Source organism: Suncus etruscus, chromosome 1, assembly GCF_024139225.1.
Source record: "Suncus etruscus isolate mSunEtr1 chromosome 1, mSunEtr1.pri.cur, whole genome shotgun sequence".
In the NCBI taxonomy this organism is placed as follows: domain Eukaryota; kingdom Metazoa; phylum Chordata; class Mammalia; order Eulipotyphla; family Soricidae; genus Suncus; species Suncus etruscus.
In genome coordinates, this window is record NC_064848.1 from 61,164,213 (window position 1) to 61,186,423 (window position 22,211).

A 22,211-nucleotide genomic window follows, 5' to 3' on the forward strand; every position below is an offset into this window, starting at 1 on the left:
CAGTTCCTTGAGCACTAACAGGAATGATCCCTAAATACAAAACCAGGGGTAAGCCCTACACACAGCCAGGTGTGGCCAACAAATAAAACCAGAAATGTATGTGATCACTGATGGATAATGTCACTTATGTTAAATACAAAGAAACAAAGCAAAGAAATAGACAAAACCAAACCAGAACCATATATTCCAATCTCAGAATTGAAGACGGGATTAAAAATAGTGCTCGCTTCGGCAGCACATATACTAAAATTGGAATGATACAGAGAAGATTAGCATGGCCCCTGCGCAAGGATGACACACAAATTCGTGAAGTGTTCCATATTTTTTTTAAAAAGAGAAAAAAATATGTAGAGAGAGCTAAAGCCAGGATCTAGTGAACTGTGGTAAAGGGATACTAGTACTTAATGGTTTTTAGTTCGGGCTTTGGTTTTACAGAGAAGAAGAAAATGGTTTTTAGAAAGAACATGTATACACGTATATGTATGTGTACACGTATATATGTGTGTATGTGTGTGTGGTGTGTGTGAGAGAGAGAGAGTGAGAGAGAGAGAGAAAGAGAGAGAGAGAGAGGTTACACCCAATTACTCAGGCCTTGTGTGTGGCTGACATGGGTTCACTTCCTGGCTGGAACCCTATATAGTCCCCTGAACCCTGAACCCACTGGGAATTATTCTTGAGTGCAGAGCCAGGAGAAAACCCTGAACACTGCTGGATGTCCAGCCCTCCAAAAGACCCTACAAGTTCATTATTGATTACAATGTCATGGAATTTTGATGCAGTGTCGAGTATTCCACCTGATCTAGCACTGCCTAACCTAACAGACTACAACGGAACTTTGATTGGTAGATGCTAGCTCTCTGATCTTTTTTTTTTGGGGGGGGCCACACCTGGCGGTGCTCAGGGGTTACTCCTGGCTGTCTGCTCAGAAATAGTTCCTGGCAGGCACGGGGGAACCATATGGGATACTGGGATTCGAACCAACCACCTTTGGTCCTGGATTGGCTGCTTGCAAGGCAAACGCCGCTGTGCTATCTCTCCGGGCCCTAGCTCTCTGATCTTAACACAAATCTGGGCTGATTACCATATATGAGAATACACAGGTTCCTGGGAATGCTGTGTAAAAGTAACTTTTTAGTCTGATATTTTCTGTAGGATAGTTTTCTCCTATTTTCTCTGTGATATCATGACTTCCATTATAGTTATCTCTTCTCTAGCCTCCTCCTACTTTTCTGCTTCCAGAATTATAAAAGTCTTTCTAATTAATCCCAACCTTTCAGAAATGACAGCTTCACTATATCTACTGTACTTGTCCTTAATGTAAAGCCAAAAATTAAAGATACCAGAGAAGACTGTGGAGAGAACTCAAAGAGCTGAAGAATATGCTTTGCGTGCAGGAACCCTTGGTCCTATTTCCATGTTTTGGGCACAGCATGGTGCCCAAAGTACCTCCAACTGTAGCCTGAAAATAAACAGGCAAAACAGGAAGAACAGAAAGAGACTGGGCATATGTTTGAAAAGTACATACTCTTCTCTGCCCCCTACTGGGTGTGGCCTTTGTACACTTCTGAGCAACATTGGGTGTGATCCCCACAGAACAAAAATAAATAAATTAGGGCACAAGACTGTATACATTGCTTTTAGTTTCTGAGCAAAGGGTAAAGGGGGAAATAGGTTGGCCAATATAAGGACATGTTATATGTATTTATTTTTTTTATTATTTTAATTTTGAAAACATACTCAGTGGTACTCAGTATTACTTAGGGGTTACTCTAGGTATATGCTGGTGAGGGAGGCGCATGGAAACCAAGCCATCTGCATGCAAAGCATGTACTCAGCCCATTGAGCTATCTTTCTGACAAGAACATATCATTTTGCAGTGGTTCAGAGGATGGGCAGCATACCCAACGATGCTCAGGTTTAACTCCTGGCTTTGCATTCAGGAATTGCTCCTGCTGGTGTGCATTCCATATGTGATGCCAGGATCAAACTGAAGCCATCCAGGTGCAGTTCAAGAGCCCTACTATCTAGGCAGTCCACAGGAAGTATCATTTTTAAAGTTTTTGGCCTACACCCAGCAGTGCTCAGAATTTACTATGCGCAGGGATCACTCCTGGTGGGTTCAGGGACCATATGAGATGCCAAGGATCAAATGTGTGTCAGCTGCATACAAGGAATCCACTTTACCCAACCCCAGGAAATGTCAATTTTAAGAGAAGTTTGAAAAATATTCTATTTTATCTTAAGAAAACAACAAAAAAAATGGGTAGAAATTTTAAGATACTTCTCCAGGACTGGGGGGGTGGGAGTATAGAACAAAGGGCTAGTGTAAGTACCTGGTATGTAGAGGCCCTGATTTTGGTCCCCTGAATACAATCGGGATAGTCCTGATAGTCCTTTAGCCCTGCTGTACCCTAGTACTACAAAGCTGAGTATTGCCAGGAATGACTCTGAGAACCTCTAAACACTGCTTGGGAGATACCCCCACTCCTGATTAAAAGGCACTTCTCCAAAGAAGACATACAGAGGGAATGGAGAATGACAGCATAGTGTTGTCAAGGTATAGAATAAAAGGAATTCTAGGAATGTAAATTGGTACAACCTTTATGGAGCATTGTTGGAATAACTGGTCTTTACCCTACTCAGGATAACTCTTTTTGTTGGTGCTCATCATTTATTGGATGGAAGCAACTATGGATTGAAGCATCTTTTTTTTTTTTTTTTTTTTTGGTTTTTTGGGGCCACACCCGGCATTGCTCAGGGGTTACTCCTGGCTGTCTGCTCAGAAATAGCTCCTGGCAGGCACGGGGGACCATATGGGACACCGGAATTCGAACCAACCAGGATTCGAACCAACCACCTTTGGTCCTGGATCGGCTGCTTGCAAGGCAAACGCCGCTGTGCTATCTCTCCGGGCCCGGATTGAAGCATCTTTAGAATTGATCTCTTACCCTACCTATTCTCTACCCCAGAGTGTGGTTTTTCTGCTTCCCAATAAAGACTCCGGGTCTCAAGGAGAAACCACTTAGTGTTTCAGTTTTCCACAACTGAATTATCTGCTTGCTGGTATTAGTACTAGGAGCAGAAGACTTGCATATGGAAGTTCCTGAACCTGTTTTTATCTTCTTAATTGTGTGTGGATTATTTTTTGTGTGGGCGTTTGCTTCCAGATCTTCATCCCCCCAATCCCCGGGGATTGGGTCATGAGGTTTCTGCTTCACCTGGCACCTGGAACATGGACCTCATCTACAGCTAGTGAGATGTTCCCTGGGGTAGTCTCATGGTTGCACAAATGTATTGTCCTGCTGTGGATTTTTTAATTTAGCTCCTATTTGGTTCAAGCTTATCATAATAGCTTGGTTTTGGGGACGCTGACCTATCCTCACATATATTGCTACCTTCTTTATTTCAACAGTTGAGATAAACCATATCAATGTAAGTGCCTTACCCACTGTACTAATACTCTGGCCCCTGTTGCCCTTCTTTTTTGTATTTATATAGGTACATATATAAACACACATGTGTAAAATATATATGTATATATTCTGTAAATATATATACTATATATTAATTTTTGACTTTAATGTAAAATTTCATCATATCTGGGGATCCAGGCACTTGCCTTTCATATGAGTGACCATGGTTCAATCCCTATCACCACATATGGTTCTCTCCACAGAGCCAGGAATAACCCACATGTGTGGCTCCAAAGCAACAACAAAAAGGGGTATCCTGTTTTTAAGAGCCCCTGCTTCATATTGTAGGAGGCTTTCTTCCCTTTTCACTTTATTTTCATTTTCCTCAATATCTCTTCTGAATTTACCAAATATTGCTTATTTCTTGATAGGTAATAAAGTCAGATATATTTTCATATCTGTTGTTTATTTTCTTTTTATAATTTATTAAAATTTTTCCTGATTGAAACTTTATTTAAACACCAAAATTTACAAAGTTGTTCGTAATAGTCATTTAGGTTCCAACACCATTCTCACCACCAGTTTAACTTTCCCTCCACCAATTTCCCAAGTTATCTACCCCAACCAGCCCTTTAGCCAGCACAAAATAATTTGCTTTCTATTGCTAGTTACAACAGATATCTCAAAATGATGTTGCTGAAATTATTGTCTGAGGATTTGCTGAGCTGTTAGATGCTAGATGAGCCTTCTGGGCTATTGTATTTGCTAATAGCACAGTGACTTCTACACAACTTTCCCATCTAATTTTCTGTGTTCCTACTGGACTGTCAGTAACTTTGGAGATGTCACATGGCTGCTTATGTGGCCGCACACTCCCACAACTGTATCTCTGAGATGATTAATTACCATGATGTTTTGGACCTACCAGGCTCAGCATGGAGATAGTGGCTTCTTTCTGAAAACAGTCAAGGGCCAGGTTGTTTAAATTCAAGCTGAAGCAGGTCTGGTGGTGGAGCACTGGACTCTCCAAGAGGTGAGAGATTGGGCCTGCCCCGTCCTGAGACAGGTCCAGTAATCTGAACCTGGAGACTGGGCCTACAAGGTTTGGTGCAGCAGTGGCTTCTTTCCAAAAATCAGTGTGTGGACAGGTTATTTAAATGTGAGCAGAACCTGGATAGTGTGAGTGGAACACTGAACCCTATCAGGATGGCCTGGACCTGCCCATTCTGAGAAGGCTCCAGTAATGTGGATCTGAAGACTGGGTTTATATGGTGGCAGCCTCTCTCCTCTCTTTCTTTCTTTTCTTTCTTTCTTTCTTTTCTTTCTTTCTTTCTTTCTTTCTTTCTTTCTTTCTTTCTTTCTTTCTTTCTTTCTTTCTTTCTTTTCTTTTCTTTCTTTTCTCTTTTCTTCTTTTCTTTCTCTTCTCTCTCTCTCTCTCTCTCTCTCTCTCTCTTTCTTTCTTTCTTTCTTTCTTTCTTTCTTTCTTTCTTTCTTTCTTTCTTTCTTTCTTTCTTTCTTTCTTTCTTTCTTTCTTTCTTCTTCCTTCCTAACTTTCTTCCTTTCTCTCCTTCCTTCCTTCCTTCCTTCCTTCCTTCCTTCCTTCCTTTCCTTCCTTCCCTTCCTTTCTTTCTCTCTCCCTCCTTTCTCCCTCCCTTTTTCTCCCTCCCTTTTCTCCCCTCCCTCCCTCCCTTCCCTTCCTTCCTTCCTTCCTTCCTTCCTTCCTTCCTTCCTTCCTTCCTTCCTTCCTTCCTTCCTTCCTTCCTTCCTTCATTCATTTTTTTTTTTTTTTTTGGTATTTGGGCCACACCTGGCAGTACTCAGGGGTTACTCCTGGCTCTGTGAAACAGAAATCCACTGCTGCCATGCTGGGATTTGACCTGGACTCGGCTGCTTGCAAGGATAATACCCTACTGCTGTTGCTATCAACTCCTGCCCCTGTGTTTATTTTATTTCATGACTTTCCTGATCAGTTTTTGGGTTCATTTTTTAAATGTTTTTGTCTATTTTTTCTATATTTTTTTTGTGGAGGCTCTTTGTATAGTCAGGACATAATTCTTTTCTTAGAGAAATCAATTTTAAATACCTTTCCCACTCATTAGCTTACTTTTGAAATTCTACTTATGTTATTTTTCAGTGAATAGTTCTTTTCCCTTGTTTTTTGATAGTGGTGGTTGGGGTTACGCTCTGCTATGGTACTTGGGGATCACTCCTAGTGATGGTGATAACTTGGTCTTGGTTAAACATTATACCATCTATACTGCTAAGGAGTGGTAGCACAGTGGTGGGGCATTTGCCTTGCATGCAGCTGACCCAGGATGAAATCGGCTCTTGATCCCCCAATGTCCCCATATGGTCCCTGAGCCTGCCAGGAGCAATTTCTGAGTGCATAAACTAGGGATAACCCCCTGAGCGCCACCAGGTGTGGCCCACAAAATCGAAAACCTTTTTTTCTTTCTTTTTTTTTTTTTTTTTGATAGGAAGACTAAATTAAATTTATTGTCCTCTTTTTCTTTTTGGAAAGGAGGCCTTTCAAGTGGTTCTTGTGCGTAATCAGCCACACTCAACAGTGTTCAGTGGAGGCATGTATCTTAATCTTTGTACTATTGCTCTGCTCTGAAATAGATTATTCTTGAGTCTGGAGAGATAATACAGTGGGAAGGGTTGTTTTCTTTGCATGCGCCAAATTGGGTTCAATTCCTAGGATCCCATATGTCCCTGAATAATTCCTGAATGTAGAACTAGGAGTAACCTTCTGAGAATTACCAAATATGACCAAGAAACCATAAATAAATAAATAGAATACATTACTCTTCTTGATGTGGGTAGGCTGCATCCAATCAAATAAAGTCCTAAAAAGGGGCCAGCGAGATAGCATGGAGGTAAGGCGTTTGCCTTCCATGCAGAAGAACGGTGGTTTGAATTCCGGTATCCCATATGGTCCCCCCGTGCCCACCAGGAGCGATTTCTGAGCGTAGAGCCAGGAGTAACGCCTGAGTGCTGCACAGGTGTGACCCAAAAAACTAAAATAAATAAATAAAATAAAGTCTTAAATAGAGCCAAAAAGGTTGAGTAAAGAGTTACTCTTTGAGTGACTGGTTTTGAGCTTGGGATCTTGTAATTTTTTTCTTGCCTTTAAACTCAGGAGATGTCTTACCACTTATACTTTTCTCTTCAGTTTTCCTGAGCAAGTTTTAAAAATGTTATTTTAAATCACTGAGTTATAGTCACAAAGTTGTTAATGATTGAGTTTTAGTTTATACACTGTTCAACACCCCTCCCTTTATCAGTGAATATTTCCCAACATCAATGTTTCCCAGTTTGCTTCACGCCAGATCTCCTCCTCTTCTCCTCCTTCCTCCTTTCTCCTTCTCCTCCTCCTCCTCCTCCTCCTTCTATTTTTGTCACATTGGTCCCTTCTCTACCCTAACTGCACTCCCTTTTTCTTTTGTAGTAAGCTTTCCTACCATGAAGTAGTTCTCCTGGTACTCTATTATCTTTGGGTATTGTTACAGTATATTTTTTTATATATTAAAAATAAGTTGCAATCATTCTATGTCTATCCCTATTTCTCTTGCTCATTTTGCTCAAAAATAATACTAATCTATACCTGTCCATGTATAAGCAAATTTTTTTTTTTTTTTTTTTTTTTTGGTTTTTGGGCCACACCCCGTTTGACGCTCAGGGGTTACTCCCAGGCCTCATGTGTCAGAAATCGCCCCCTGGCTTGGGTGGACCATATGGGACGCCGGGGGATCGAACCGAGGTCCTTCCTTGGCTAGCGCTTGCAAGGGCAGGACACCCTTACCTCCAGCGCACCTACCCGGCCCCGTATAAGCAAATTTTATGACTTCATTTTTCCTAACAGCGTGAGTCAGTATTCTATTGTGTAAATGTACCAGTTTCTTTGTCTATTCTCAGATACTTGGTTTGTTTCCAGGATTCTAAGCTACTGTGAATAGTGCTGCAGTGAACATAGGAGTGTAGAATAACTTCTCTGCTCATTGTGTTTTTGAGTCTTTAGGGCATATTCACAGATACAGAATTACTGGGTCAATGGGAGTTTAATTTCTAGTTTTATGAGGAATGTCCAAATTGTTTTGCAAAAAGACAGGAACAGTTTACATTCTCATCAGCAATGAATGAAAGTCCTTTTCTCTCACATCCACACCAACTCTGGTTCTTGCTTTTAATGTGTGCCAGTCTCTGCTTGAATCAATTTACATATAGTAGAGTATCTCTTTCTATTCCCAATTAATGAACCATCAATAACCCTGAGTACTGCCAACTGTGGCCAAATCCAAACCAAACAATAAGATATAGATTTAGCTCTCTATGAACATATCCAGAATATGATTGACTAGGTAGATAGAAGCTATTAATAGGCAAAGTAGAATTTGTGAAGTAATAAAAAACAGAGACACTCAGGCTTCTTTTTTTTTTTTTTTTTTTTGGTTTTTTGGGCCACACCCAACGGTGCTCAGGGAGTTACTCCTGGCTGTGCTGCTCAGAAATAGCTCCTGGCAGGGCACGGGGGACCATATGGGACACCGGGATTCGAACCAACACCTTTTGGTCCTGGATCAGCTGCCTTGCAAGGCAAACACCGCTGTGCTATATCTCCGGGCCAACTCTCAGGTTTCTATTTACTTTTTTTTTTTGTTTTTGTTTTTTTGTTTTTTGTTTTTTTTGTTTTTTTTGGGCCACACCCGTTAGATGCTCAGGGGTTACTCCTGGCTACGCGCTTCAGAAATTGCCCCTGGCTTGGGGACCATATGGGACACCGGGGGATCGAACCGTGGTCCTTTCCTTGGCTAGCGCTTGTAAGGCAGACACCTTACCTCTAGCGCCACCTCGCCGGCCCCTCTATTTACTTTTATATTCATTTGAGGGAGGAAAATTAGCTTCAGGACAATAGATAGAAGAGAAAGGGCCTTTAGCCTATATTGTGTGTGTATGGTTGTTGTTGTTTTGGCACACTTGGTGGTGCTCAGGTTCTACTCTCAGCTCTGAGTTTGGGATCATCTTAGCATTACTCTGGGAACCATATGATGCTGGGGACCAAACCTGTGCCTCTTGCATGCTTTGGATACACTCTTAGTCTGGTAAGCTATATTTTTGAGACCTCATGTATGTATGTTTTAGTATGTGGGGATTGGGAGGTTTATGCAAGGGAAGCTCTTGTTGTATCTTGACTACTAATCATGGCTTAGTTCCTTACCTATATCATATGTATTTAGTTATAAAGATGAAATTTGAATTTGAATTTTTCTGTGGGGGACATACCTGGTGGTGCTTAGCTCTTACTCCTGATTCTGTGTTCAGGGATCACTCTCTGTGTGGCTCAGAGTATCCTATGGGGTTCTGAGGTTAGAACTTGGGTCAGCTGCAAGAAAGGCAAGCACCATAACTCCTTTATTATCTCTGTCCCAGATTTGGACTTCAGAAATTCTTCTTTTATACCTTTGTCCTTGTTAGCAGACTGCACTGTGGCCTTTAGCTCCTCCTTTTACTGATGCTGTACAAAGACCCATAAAAGAATTTACTAAACTCTGGGGTTGGAGTGATAGTACAGCAGTAGGGCATTTGCTTTGCACACTGCCAATAAAGGACACACCTGGACTTAGTGCCCAGCATCCCATAAGGTTTCCTAAGCCTGACAGGAGCAATTTCTGAGCACAAAACTAAGAGTAACCCCTGAGCACTGCCGGGTGTGGCCCCAAAACCAAACCAAACCAACCAACAAACAAAAAAACCCTAAAGGTAAAAGTTTAGTGATACACACACAGAGACAGACAGACAGTCAGACAGACATGCACACACACACACACACACGCATGCACGCACGCACGCACGCATGCACACTCACACACACCTCAGTGTGGGCAAGTCCTAGAGCAGATATAAGTGCTCCTATTATATAGCATGGTCTTGGTTTTTAGGGAAGTGGATGGTTCTACATTCTTTTTTTTTCCTTTTGGTTTTTGGGCCATATCCAGCGATGCTCAGAGGTTACTCCTGGTACTGCACTTAGGAATTGTTCTTGGCAATTCTTGGGGGACCATATGGGATGCCAGGGATCCAACCTGGATTTGTCATGTTCAAGGCAAATACCCTACCTGCTGTACTATCACTCTGTCCCCCTGGTTCTTGAGGGTGGTCTGAGTGGATGACAGAATGTGAATGGTCAGGGTTCATTGAGAGAATCAGATAGCACCAGGTATTTCCCCAGACAATTCCTTTTATTCATTTTCTATTTGTGCAGTCTTGAATCCCCATTGTGAAATGTTAACAATAAGTTGGAGGTCAGGATTTGGTGGTGGTGGTGTGGTGATGGTGGTGGTGGTGGTGGTGGTGGTGGTGGTGGTGGTGGTGTGTGTATGTGTGTGTGTTGTATGTGTGTGTGTGTGTGTGTGTGTGTGTGTGTGTGAGAGAGAGAGAGAGAGAGAGATGGATCATTGAAGTTTTTTTTAAAAAAGAAAATGTTAACAATAGATTAAGACCATTTATTATCATGTCTTGACAATCTGCTTTTGTTGTTTGTTTTTTTGGGCCACATATAATGGTGCTCAGGGAATACTCCTGGCTTTGTGTTCAGAAGTTACTCCTGACAGGCTCAGAAGTTACTCCTGGAAGACCATATGGGATGCCAGTGACTGAAACCAGGTTTGATGTGTACAAGTTAAACACCCTACCTGCTGGGCTATTGCTCCGATCTCACCTCTTCACCTCTTTACATTCTGTCTCCTTTCATTCATCATGCTAAGCCCAAATTTTGTTCAAGTCCTTGGAAAGCTTTGGTTTGTTAAAAGATAGATGGGAATGTAAATTTGGAACTAACTGCTATTTACTTCTGTAACCCTGGCTCAAAAAGCACAGTATATTCTTAGACTGTGTGAGATCCTGACAGCAATACACAGCTTGCTTTGCCTCCTAACCAGCACTGCTGGCTATGGCTCCTCTTAGTAAGTAACATTAAAAATAGGAGTTTGATATAGTTTACTTGATATAGATTGGTCCTGGAGATCAGGAGAGGTTACATAACTTTTGTTTATACAAACTTTTGTTTATACAGGGCCTACCCAAATAGCCTTCCTGCTTTGTGGACAGAACATCAGTGATGAACAGAAGCTTTCTATTTCAGTTGAAACTGAGATGTCCTTTGAACTCACTCTTTTTGTTTGTTTGTTTGTTTGTTTGTTTGTTTTTACACTACACTTGCAATCCGTAGGACTTACTCTTTGTTGTCTACTCTCCAGGATCACTCCCCAAGATTGGGGAAGGACCATATGTGATGCCAGGGATGGGACCTGGGTTTGCCTCATGCATCCTACTTGCTACACTATCGCTCTGGCCCCTCATATTTACTTTTTTTTTTTTTATTTGGTCCATGATTGGATGTGCTCAGGGCTTACTTGGGGGATAAAAAGGGATGACAGGGTTTGAACCTGGGTTAGCCACATGCAAAGTAAGCTCCCTACCCACTGTACTATCAATTCAGTCCCCTCATTTTTTTGAGATTACATAAAATTAAGTTCAGCCCTTTACCTCACATTGTAGGAAGTCCATGCATTTCTACAGCCTTCTGTGAATGCTAAAATTAAGTCTGGCCCCTAGAGTTGCTAGAAAGATCCAGACTGTAGTCTCAGATGCAATTGAGGGTCATTCTCTGTTACTTGGTTCACTTGAAGAAGATAAATAGGAGGTGCTAAATATTTTTTTTTTCTGAAAAGAAGTTGGTAGGCCAGATGGGTTTGACTTAGAGTATTTGCACTTGTTGAATTTGCAAACCACTGGTGTTTTTTCTAACCTAAATATGGACTTTCTTCCAGTCACCCACATAGGTGTTTGAATGGCTTTCTCGAATCTGCAAGGGTAATGTAATACAAAGTATATCTGCACAAAGAACTTAAAATTAAAATTTGGACATCCTAGTTCTTTAAATATCCTTAAAGTTCTTTATCTATATTATGGTATTATAACACAACATAATATATAACTATAACACACTATTAACAACAGTTTATTAATATAATATAATATATGATATAGAATAACAATACCGGGGCCGGAGAGATAGCATGGAGGTAGGGCATTTGCCTTTCATGCAGAAGGGTGGTGGTTCGAATCCCAGCATCCCATATGGTCCCCTGTGCCTGCTGGGGGTGATTTCTGAGCATACGCAGGGGTCTCAAACTCAATTTACCTGGGGGGCCGCAGGAGGCAAAGTCGGGGTGATCCTTGAGTGCAAAATCAGTAGTAAGCCTTGAATATTGGGGGTGTGACCCAAACAACTAAAACAAAACAAAACAAAAAAAGATTCCTCTAGGGCAGGGCCACAAAATGTTGTATGGAGGGCCGGAAACGGAAACCCCTGGCATAGAGCCATGAATAACCCCTGAGCGCTGCTGGGTGTGACCCAAAAACCCAAACCCCACCCAAAAACACCCAAAAAAAAAAAAAAAACCCAACAACAAAAGAAGCAAAAAGAACAGGGTCTTTACTTTTTCTTTGTTTTGTTTTGAGCCATACATAATAATGCTCAAGGGTAACTCCTGGCTCTGTACTCAGAAATTACTCCTTGTAGACTATATGGGATGCTGGAGATCAAACACTGTTGACAATGTGAAAGGCAAGCACCTTTATTTGCTGTACTTTTGCTCCAGACCCAGGTTTTGGGTCTCTAGACTCCAAGTCTCAAATGAACTAGGTGAACTGTAAATCACAAAGGAGACCTCAATATTGCCTCAGGACAGGTTGTAAAAGGTTTGAGAATACCCAGTTGCACCCTTCTCCCCAAATTTGCTATGCTAGTACACCAGGTCCTAGGGCCCACCCAGGCTAAAAATATATTCTTTTATAGGTTATTTACCAACATAAAAATAAATATACAGAAACAGATTTAAATGCTCTCTGGAGCCTAGAAGAGAGTTCTCATTCACGTGTGCAACAGCAAACTCCAGCAACAATAAGACGGAGTGATGTTTCTTTTATACACCAGCAGAAGGAAGATTTCTCTTTGCTCAGAAACAGCACAGACTGCAAAAGAATGCTAAATCAACAATTGAAAGCCATTCTTCCCAAACTCTTAGTTTTCTGGTAAAAAGCACTTGTAGGGCCTTGAGAAATAGATTAGTGGCTTAAATAGAAGACCTTCAAGTGTATGGTGGCAGCTCTGCTGTCTGTAATCTTTGGCACAGTAAATGTTTTCTAGTCACACTGTAGCCACAACACAGAGATGTAACCCTTACATATACCAGAGCTAAAAAATGTGTGAGATTCAATACCCCTCAAAACCCATGTGGTCCCTCAAGCCTACCAGGAGTGATCTCTGAGCATAGAACTAGGATAAATATAGAACAGTATTGGGTGTGGCCCCAAAACCTAACAACTAAACAAACAAATTCCCAAACAAAAAAATATGTGCAAGAGGTGCCCGAGCAATAGCATTTGTAGGGCATTTGTCTTGCACTCGGCTGACTTGGAACAGACCCAGGTTTGATCCCCAGCATGCCATATGGTCCCCCAAGCATGCCAGGAGAGATTTCTGAGTGCAGAGCTAGGAGTAACCCCTGAGCGCCGCTGGGTGTGACCCAAAACAAACAAAAAAGGTGCAAGAAATGTGATCCATATTGAGTAAATGAGCACTGTAACAATTTCTGGTTAGTACTACAACTTAAATTTGTGTCACAACTAAAGGATGTGACCTCAGGCAAGCATATATAAAAGAAATACACACTGGGTGAGCATTATAGCCTGATGTGCAACCTGATGTAGTGCAATGAATGAGCAAAATAGCCAGGTGTGAGTGCAATAACACACCAAAAACAGTATCAGCAAAGGGAATGAAAAATTATATATTTATATACTAAACAAAATTTATATAAGCTGCTCTATATTCATTGTAGAAAGGGATATAAGTATATCTCATATTCCAGGAGTCTGCACTTTTCCTATTGCTTTTCTGCTGTTGTTTCTGAATAAACCTATTCTCTTGATTAAATAATGAGTTGCTTTTTGTTTGAAGCCAACATTTCCAAATCCTAGTGAGATAAGAGAGGGAGTATAGATAATTATTGGAAGTAGAAAATAAGCAAGAAAGGATGGAAATGCTAGACATACGTGGTCCTTAGGGTTACCAGCTTCTGCTAATAAGGGAATTCAGAAGAATGAATTCTAATCTGGTTAACTCACTCAAAGACTCCTGACTCTGATTTCTCATTTTTCCTTCATTAAGAACCAAATATGAAAAAAAAAAAAAAAGAACCAAATATGGGGCCGGGCGGTGGCGCTGGAGGTAAGGTGCCTGCCTTGCCTGCGTTAGCCTAGGACGGACCGCGGTTCGATCCCCCGGCGTCCCATATGGTCCCCCAAGAAGCCAGGAGCGACTTCTGAGCGCATAGCCAGGAGTAACCCCTGAGCGTCACAGGGTGTGGCCCAAAAACCAAAAAAAAAAAAAAAAGAACCAAATACACATTAACTCCCATATCCCTCCACTACATGACATGATAATGAGCAAACATGTAATTACAATAGCCCGCATGACCCCAGCAGTGCTCAAACTAGCCCAACCCCTTCATGAATCTTTATGAATATTTGTGTCTTAGCTAACCCACCTTATAAAATCCTTACCCCCAAGCCCAACAGGCTCAACTTTCTTTAGAAGTATGCACCCACAACTCAGAATGTGTGCCTTTGTCTTAATAAATGCTTTACTTTCTGTATATTTTTATCTTGTCCTTGAATTAATTCTCTCTACATTTTTCTTTTTCTTCCTTCCTTCTTTCTCTTCTTTCTCTTTCTCTTTTTCTCTTTTCTCTTTCTTTCTTTCTTTCTTTCTTTCTCTCTCTCTCTTCTTTCTTTTCTCTCTCTCTCTCTCTCTCTCTTTCTTTCTTTCTTTCTTTCTTTCTTTCTTTCTTCTTTCTTTCTTCTCTTTCTTTCTTCTTTCTTTCTTTTTCTTTCTTTCTTTCTTCTCTTTCTTTCTTTTCTTTCTTTCTTTCTCTTTCTTTCTTTCTTCTTTTCTTTCTTTCTTTTTTCTTTCTTTCTTTCTTTCTTCTTTCTTCTCTTTCTTCATTCTTTCTTCTCTTTCTTTCTTTCTTTCTTTCTCTTCTTTCTCTTTCTTTCTTTCTTTCTTTCTTTCTTTCTTTTCTTTTCTTTCTCTTTTCTTTCTTTCTTTCTTTCTTTCTTTCTTTCTTTCTTTCTTTCTTTCTTTCTTTCTTTCTTTCTTTCTTTCTTTCTCTTTCTTCATTCTTTCCTTCTCTTTCTTTCTTTCTTTCTTTCTTTCTTTCTTTCTTTCTTTCTTTCTTTCTTTCTTTCTTTCTTTCTTTCTTTCTTTCTTTCTCTTTCTTTATATCTTTCTCTTTCTTCATTCTTTCTTTCTTTCTTTCTTTCTTTTTCTTTCTTTCTCTTCTTTCTTCTTTTCTTTTCTTTCTTTCTTTCTTCTTTCTTTTCTTTCTTTCTTTTTTCTTTTCTTTCTTTCTTCTTTCTTTTCTTTCTTTCTTTCTTCTTCTTTCTTTCTTTCTTTTCTTTCTTTCTTTCTTTTCTTTCTTTCTTCTTTCTTTCTTTCTTTCTTTTTCCTTCTATTTTTCCTCAGGGGTTATTCCTGGCTTTATGCTCAGAACTCACTCTTGCCGAGATTCGAACCACCATTCTTCTGCATACAAGGCAAACACCCTACCTCCATGCTATCTCTCTGGCCCCTTTCCCTTCTTTCTCCTGGCTCTGAGTTCAGAAATTGTTCCTTGGGGACCATATGGAATGATGGGAATTGAATTCGGGTCCGTCCCTGGTCGGCTGCATGCAAGACAAACCCCTACTGCTGTGCTATCACTCCAGTTCCCTCTCTGTTTTTATAGAGGCTGTACATCTAGTAATGCTCAGGTATTACTTGGCTCTTGCTCAGGGATCATTCCTGATGGGCTTAGAGGACCAAATGGGGGTGATAAGGATTGTACCCTTTCAGCCTCATGTAAGGAAAACACCCTAGTTGCTGTACTATATCTCTAGTCCCTTTTGAATATTTTTGTAAACCAAGACAAAGAATTGATTTCCAGGAGTTCACTCACTTTCCTTTCCTTTGACCTGGAAGTAAAACTTTTCTCCTGACTCAAATTCTAGGATTCCTGAGCCCTAGACTCCAGCGTGGCAGGTACAATCTCTCAGGCCATGCAGAACAAAGAGATTTGAGTGTAGCCTATGAAGGCAGCCATGCAGGTCTGACAGGAGCACTTCCTGGGCTGAGCAGGAACTTCCCTGGCCTCCTCAAGATAGGCCCTCTGGCCATACCAAGAAATACCATTTTAGGAACCAAATGGTTTGGACAATTAGGCAATTCTTTTACATTCCCTGGTTAATCTAGCTATAGAGAAAAATTGAGTATAATTGCTGAAGAAATACATCAAATGTAGAACAAATATAGAACAAAATAAAAGGGCTTCCCTTCCTTTCTTTCTTTTTGGTTTTGGGGTCACACCTGGCAGTACTCAGGGCTTACTTCTCTCTCTCTATACTCAGGGATCATTCATGGCAAGAATTGGGGGATTAAAAGGGGTATGGAGATCAGACCTGGCCTGACTTTGTGCAAGGCACACCCTAACCTCTATACTATCCCTTCAACCCCACATATATATTTTTATACATGAACAAACACAATTATTCACTAGGATAGTATTCCTCTGCTTTTGTGTATAAATTATGGAAGACTTATCTTGACTTACAGTCATTTTCAGATTACCATACAAATGTAATCTTTAGTGCTTCTTTAATAATAAATTATGGGGCCTGAGCGATAGCACAGTGGTGGGACGTTTGCCTTGCATGCGGCTGACCAGGACAGACCTGGGTTCAATCCCCAGCGTCCCATATGGTCCCCTGAGCCAGGAGCAATTTCTGAGCTCATAGCCAGGAGTAACCCCTAAGTGCCACCGGGTGTTACCCAAACAAAATAAAACAAAAACAAAAATAAGTACATTTACTCATATATTGTCAGGGCCGATTATGTTGTTGCTGTGATTTATTTTTAGCTATTATTATTTTATTTCCCCTCAAGAGCAACACACAGTAAATTAAAAAATAAAGCAAATGCTTTTGAGTGAGTTTGTTGGATCTTGTTGCATCTATGAAACTAGTTGCTTACTTGACAGGTAAATGTTGAATTTGAAGTGATGGAAGAATTAAACTTTGTGAATAAGCTGCATAAAAATAATTATAGGTAAAAAGTATTTTAGCAAAGTTGAGGTGTACTGGAGATGGATGGCTTAGTGGCTAAGGAACCTGCTTTGCAAGTGTGAGAACCAGCATCAAATGCAAGGCAGCATCCCTTGCGCTAAGTCTGATTCTGCTTGTTCTACTGGTGATACTTGGAAGCCCTGCTTTTGTTATTCCCGTCTTGTTATTTCCTGCCATCCTGCAGCTGGTCTGTTCAAGCACTTTAACTAAAGTGTTTGTTCCCTGAGGAGCCCTACAACCAAAAAGATGTTTTGAGTGTGACCCCTGAAACACATTAGGGACAATCATAATTGAAATGCTATGGGATCTCCCATCCTCCAGTGTGTAAATAGCACTTTAACTAATGGAGTATAACGCCCTGATGAGCACCCCTGTCAAATGGGTAAGTTCCTCTATCAGGTCTTTGTGTGTGAACCCTAGTCATGGCAACAACAACCACATCAGGGGGAAGGGAAAGAAAAACATTTTTTAAAAAAATTGAGAATAAATGATTTATTACAACCTGAAGTGTTAACTTCTAAGATGTGTTATAACTCAGTAGTAGTCAAGACAGAACAGATTTAGTTTCAACAAGTTTACAAGGCTTGCAAACATATAGAGAATTCAATGTGTTATTCATTGCAGAAAGTAATCTGCAGAGATATTTGAATCTCCCATGCATTATTAAACTAGTCATGGTGCATGACAACATTTTTTGTTTTGTTTTGTTTTTGGGTCATACCCAGCAGGGCTCAGGGGTTACTCCTAGCTCTATGCTCAGAAATTGCTCTTGACAGGCACAGGGACCATATGGGATGCTGGAATTTGAAACAAAGTCTGTCCTGGGTCGGCTGCTTGCAAGGCAAACACCCTGCCTCTGTGCTATCTCTCCGGCGCCTGCATGACAACATTTTTATCAAGAATAAAGGCATTGGGCCCAAGTGATAGAACAGCGGGTAGGGCATTTGCCTTGCATGCTGCTGATCCTGGTTTGATCCTTGGCATCACATGTGGTCTTTCAAGCCTGCCAGAAATGATTTTCTGAGTGCAGAGCCAGGAGTAACACCAAAGCACCACAGAGTATGGTCCCCAGACAAAAACAACAACAACAACAACAAAAAATGAATGTTATGTAATGGTGGTCTCCAAACTTCTATTTCTTAGTGATTTAGTAGCCATTATAAAGTCAGAAAGTTTCATCCCAGCAATATCATTTCTATGATATTGTGCAATGACAAAAATCACTTAATGTTGCATTTCTCAGAACACATTCCTGTCATTAACTGATACATAATTTAAAATAGTGTCAAGAATAAATTTCGGGGCCGGGCGGTGGCGCTAGAGGTAAGGTGCCTGCCTTGCCTGCGCTAGCCTTGGACGGACCGCGGTTCGATCCCCTGGTGTCCCATATGGTCCCCCAAGCCAGGAGCGACTTCTGAGCGCATAGCCAGGAGTAACCCCTGAGAGTCACCGGGTGTGGTCCAAAAACCAAAAAAAAAAAAAAAAAAAAAAGAATAAATTTCATTCACTCATACTCTGTGTGTGCATGTGCGTGTGTTTGTAAGTGATGTTGGTGGTCACCAACACTGAGCTGCCAGGATCACTCTCAGCCATTAGGGAACATGAGCATACATTTGAAAGATTGCAAGGCAGGTAGGTGTTCTTGAAAAGTGTTTCTCAACCTGTTTCTGACCATAACCCCTTTATGACCTTTTTTCTTCCTGTGACCCCTTTTCTTATTGGTTGTTTAACTAGTCTTGTGCCACCCCCTCATTTATGTAATTTTAACCTATAGTCCTCTGGATTATATTCTTGGGCCTCATAATGACCCATATGTCCCTGTTGATCCACAGTGCTATTCTTTTGACCTCTTTTTCTCTTATTTGTCAGGATTTCCATGTGTCACTTTTTGGTGGGTCACTAATATAACAATATATTTTTATTATAGTAAACTTTGTTTCATTGATACTTGATTTAACATAAGTTCAAAGCTTATCTGCTTTAAGATAAACAAAAGAATAAATAATACAAGAGTTTAGGCACTTGCCTTGCAAATGACTGAGCCAAGTTTCATCCCCAGCACTGTATAAAACTTTCCAAGATTTGTCCAGTGTGGTTCCTGAAACACAGCTGAAGTGGCCCCTAAACCAAAATTCCTTTATTTCTGGCTTTGTACTCAGGAATTACTCCTGTCGGTGCATGGGGGACCACATTGATACTGGAGATTGAACCTGGATGGCTGCATGTAAAGTCAAGCTCCCTTCCTGCTGTATTATCCCTTCAGACCCTCCCTTTTATGGAAAAACCTTTAAAAAATTAATTGTATTTTATCAAAACAAACCCTCTCGTGACTTAAAAAACGTTTAAGAAGATGAAAGACTAACCACAAATTAGTTTTTTGCAAGTGCAAAAATACAAATCATTTATCTTATAAAGGACATGTATTGTGTTTGAAGAGCCTTAAAACATAATAATAAAACAAAGAGCTAAAATAAATAAAAGATGTGGACAGACATTTCACTAAGGAAATATATAAAAGAGAAAAGAACACATGAAAAAAATATTACTAGTCCTTGTATAGTTGTTACTTTTATTTTCTAGCATTAAAAAGAAATTGTCAGGTAGGGGACAGGAAGGAGGGAGGGGCCATTGGTGGTGGGAATGTTGCACTGGTGAAGGGGGGTGTTCTGTTAATGACTGAAACCAACTCCAATTGTGTTTGTAATCATGGTGCTTAAATAGTTTATATTATTAAAAAAAAAAAGAAATTGTGCCAGATCTTAGTTTCTTCAACTCTGAATTATAACCTCATGTGAGATCATATAAATGTGGGTCTTTGGAGACATTTGGTAAAATAAAAAATCCTGAACCCAATGGTCAAAAATTAATTACAAATTAAAGAAATGGGGGCCCGGAGAAAATAGCACAGTGGCGTTTGCATCGCAAGCAGCTGATCCAGGACCAAAGGTGGTTGGTTCGAATCCCGGTGTCCCATATGGTCCCCCATGCCTGCCAGGAGCTATTTCTGAGCAGACAGCCAGGAGTAACCCCTGAGCACTGCCAGGTGTGCCCAAAAACCAAAAAAAAAAAAAAATTAAAGAAATGGATCAGAGAGATAATATAGAAGGTAAGGCACTTTCCTTGCAAATGACTGTGGTGGCTACCACCCTGATTCAAATCCCTGGCACCACATATGGCTCCCTGAGTATCACCAGGGGTCATTCCTAAGTAGAGAGCTGCACACCCACAGAATGTGTTCCCAAACCCCAGATCAACAACAACAACAACAGCAACAACAACAAATAAATGTGATAAATCTGGTTTCTCTTTCTTTCTTTCTTCTTTCTTCTTTCTTTTTCTTTCTTTCTTTCTTCTTTCTTTCTTCTTTTTCTTCTTCTTTTTCTTTTCTTTCTTTCTTTCTTTCTTTCTTTCTTTCTTTCTTTCTTTTCTTCTTTCTTTCTTCCTTCTTCCTTTCTTTCTTTCTTTCTTTCTTTCTTTTCTTTCTTCTTTTTTCTTTCTTTTCTTTCTTTCTTTCTTTCTTTCTTTCTTTCTTTCTTTCTTTCTTTCTTTCTTTCTTTCTTTTTCTTTCTTCTATTTTTCTTTCTCTCTCCCTCCCCTCCCTCCTCCCTCCCTCCCTCCCCCTCCCTCCCTCCCTCCCTCCCTTCCTTCCTTCCTTCCTTCCTTCCTTCCTTCCTTCCTCCTTCCTTCCTTCCTTCCTTTCCTTTCCTTTCCTTTCCTTTCCTTTCTTTCTGTCTTTCCTTTCTTTCTTCTTTCTTTCCTTCCTTTTTGGTTTTGGGCCACACCTGGTGATGCTCAGAAGTTACTCCTGTTTATGCGCTCAGAAATCCCTCCTGGCTTGGGGGACTATATGCTGGGGATCAAACTGTGGTCCGTATAGAGTAGTGTTGCAAGTCAGTCCCTGAAGAGATTGACTGATAGAGGGATGGAGGATGAGGCCTTTCTCTTCCAGCTCGGAGCATGCGTCTGCCATCCTGTCTAGCTGACGGTTCTGAGGTGAAACGGCGGGTAAACAGCTCACAGACAGTCAGGCTTGTGGAAATATTAGCTTTATTCGGTGGACAAGACTGAAGTCCCAAGACTCAGCCTCCGTTCCAGCAAAAAAGCCCTGGCCTTCCACAGACCCTTGTTTTTATCCCCCAGAATCAGGTACCACCCAATGGTGGGATCAGATACCAACCAATGGTGGAAGCAGAATCAGGTACAGAATCAGGTAGGGGCAGAATGCCAGGTCACACCCTAGGGTAGGGCACAATCACCAATCAGGTTAGGGTGAGTAACATAGTAATCCCCTAAAATATTTACATACACAACAGGGTAGCACCTGCAAGGTGCTACTACTTGCACCACCGCGGGTCCCAAATCTGTTGTTTCTGACAGGCTTGTCAGTGTTGCATTTTTGAATGGGCAAAAGAGGTCATGAGTGGGAAAAGAAGACCTGCATTAGATGGTCTCTGAATTTCAGCCCTACTCCGACATTTCGAGAATTATAGTTAATTTGCAATAGCAGAATGGAGTATTATTTTCCTATTTCTTCTCTCTCTCTCTCTCTCTCTCTCTCTCTCTCTCTCTCTCTCTCTCTCTCTCTCTCTCTTGGATTTTTGGGTCACACCCGACAGCACTCAGGGGTTACTCCTGGCTCTTCATTCAGAAATCGCTCCTGGCAGACTTGGGGGACTGTATGGGATGCCGGGATTCAAACTACTGTACTTCTGCATGCAAGGCAAACACCTTACCTCCATGCTATCTCGCCAGCCCCTTCTCTTCTTTTTGAGGTGGGGAGACACATCCTGAGTTGCTCGGGGTTACACCTGTCTCCACACTCAGAAACCACTCCTGGCATGTTAGGTTACACCTTATTTTATCTAAAACAAAGATCATCCCTGGTTCCTTTGTACATTTGTTTACAACATGGATTTACCCCCCCAAATAGAGATTGTCTTACTTGAAAACCTGGGTGGAATTGTCCTTACTGCCCCACCCAGGGGTGGTCTCTGTACTTAATAAAAAACAGTTCTGGCAGGCAGCTTTGTGGAGATACTAGAATATATTGCTTCTAGAATATATATGCCAGAATATATGTGCTTCACCCTCAGCCTGGTTTAGATTATTTCATGAGCAACCCTGATTCAGACTCGTTCACCTGGGGTTGGAGATATGACGCGTGGGGTGATTTTACAATTGGCTCTGGAACAGCGATCTAGGACTCTAGGATCTGAGAAAATCGCAATGATGATGAGTGACTTGACCCTCTGGTGGATTATCACCATGACAACCCCCCTCGAGTTGAACATGGCACCTGTTCTGAACGGCTTCATGTTGCAGTCCATCTACCTGCATTTTTCACTCTGGACTATACGTGCCAGGCTCCCTAGAATTTCTCCTGCACACATGCCACAAGAGCCTTCTCAGGGCTGATAATTTTTTGTTGACTATTGGCACTAAACCAGAGAAGCCCCAGTCTCTCAAGAATAACGAGCCAGCTACCATCTCTGCAACTCAAAATCTGAGAACGGCTCCCCCAGAGATATTCCTGAGCCCCAAGCACTGAGTCAGGTAGACAAGATGGTGCTGACA

At 41.1% G+C, this 22,211-nt stretch overlaps 1 non-coding gene across 1 annotated transcript; it reads left to right on the forward strand.

The window, feature by feature from the left end:
* Positions 1-219: 219 nt before the first annotated feature.
* On the forward strand, positions 220-326 carry LOC125995904 (U6 spliceosomal RNA). The gene has a single exon (XR_007491183.1). It is a non-coding gene; the product is annotated as a U6 spliceosomal RNA (small nuclear RNA).
* The last annotated feature ends 21,885 nt before the right edge of the window (positions 327-22,211 follow it).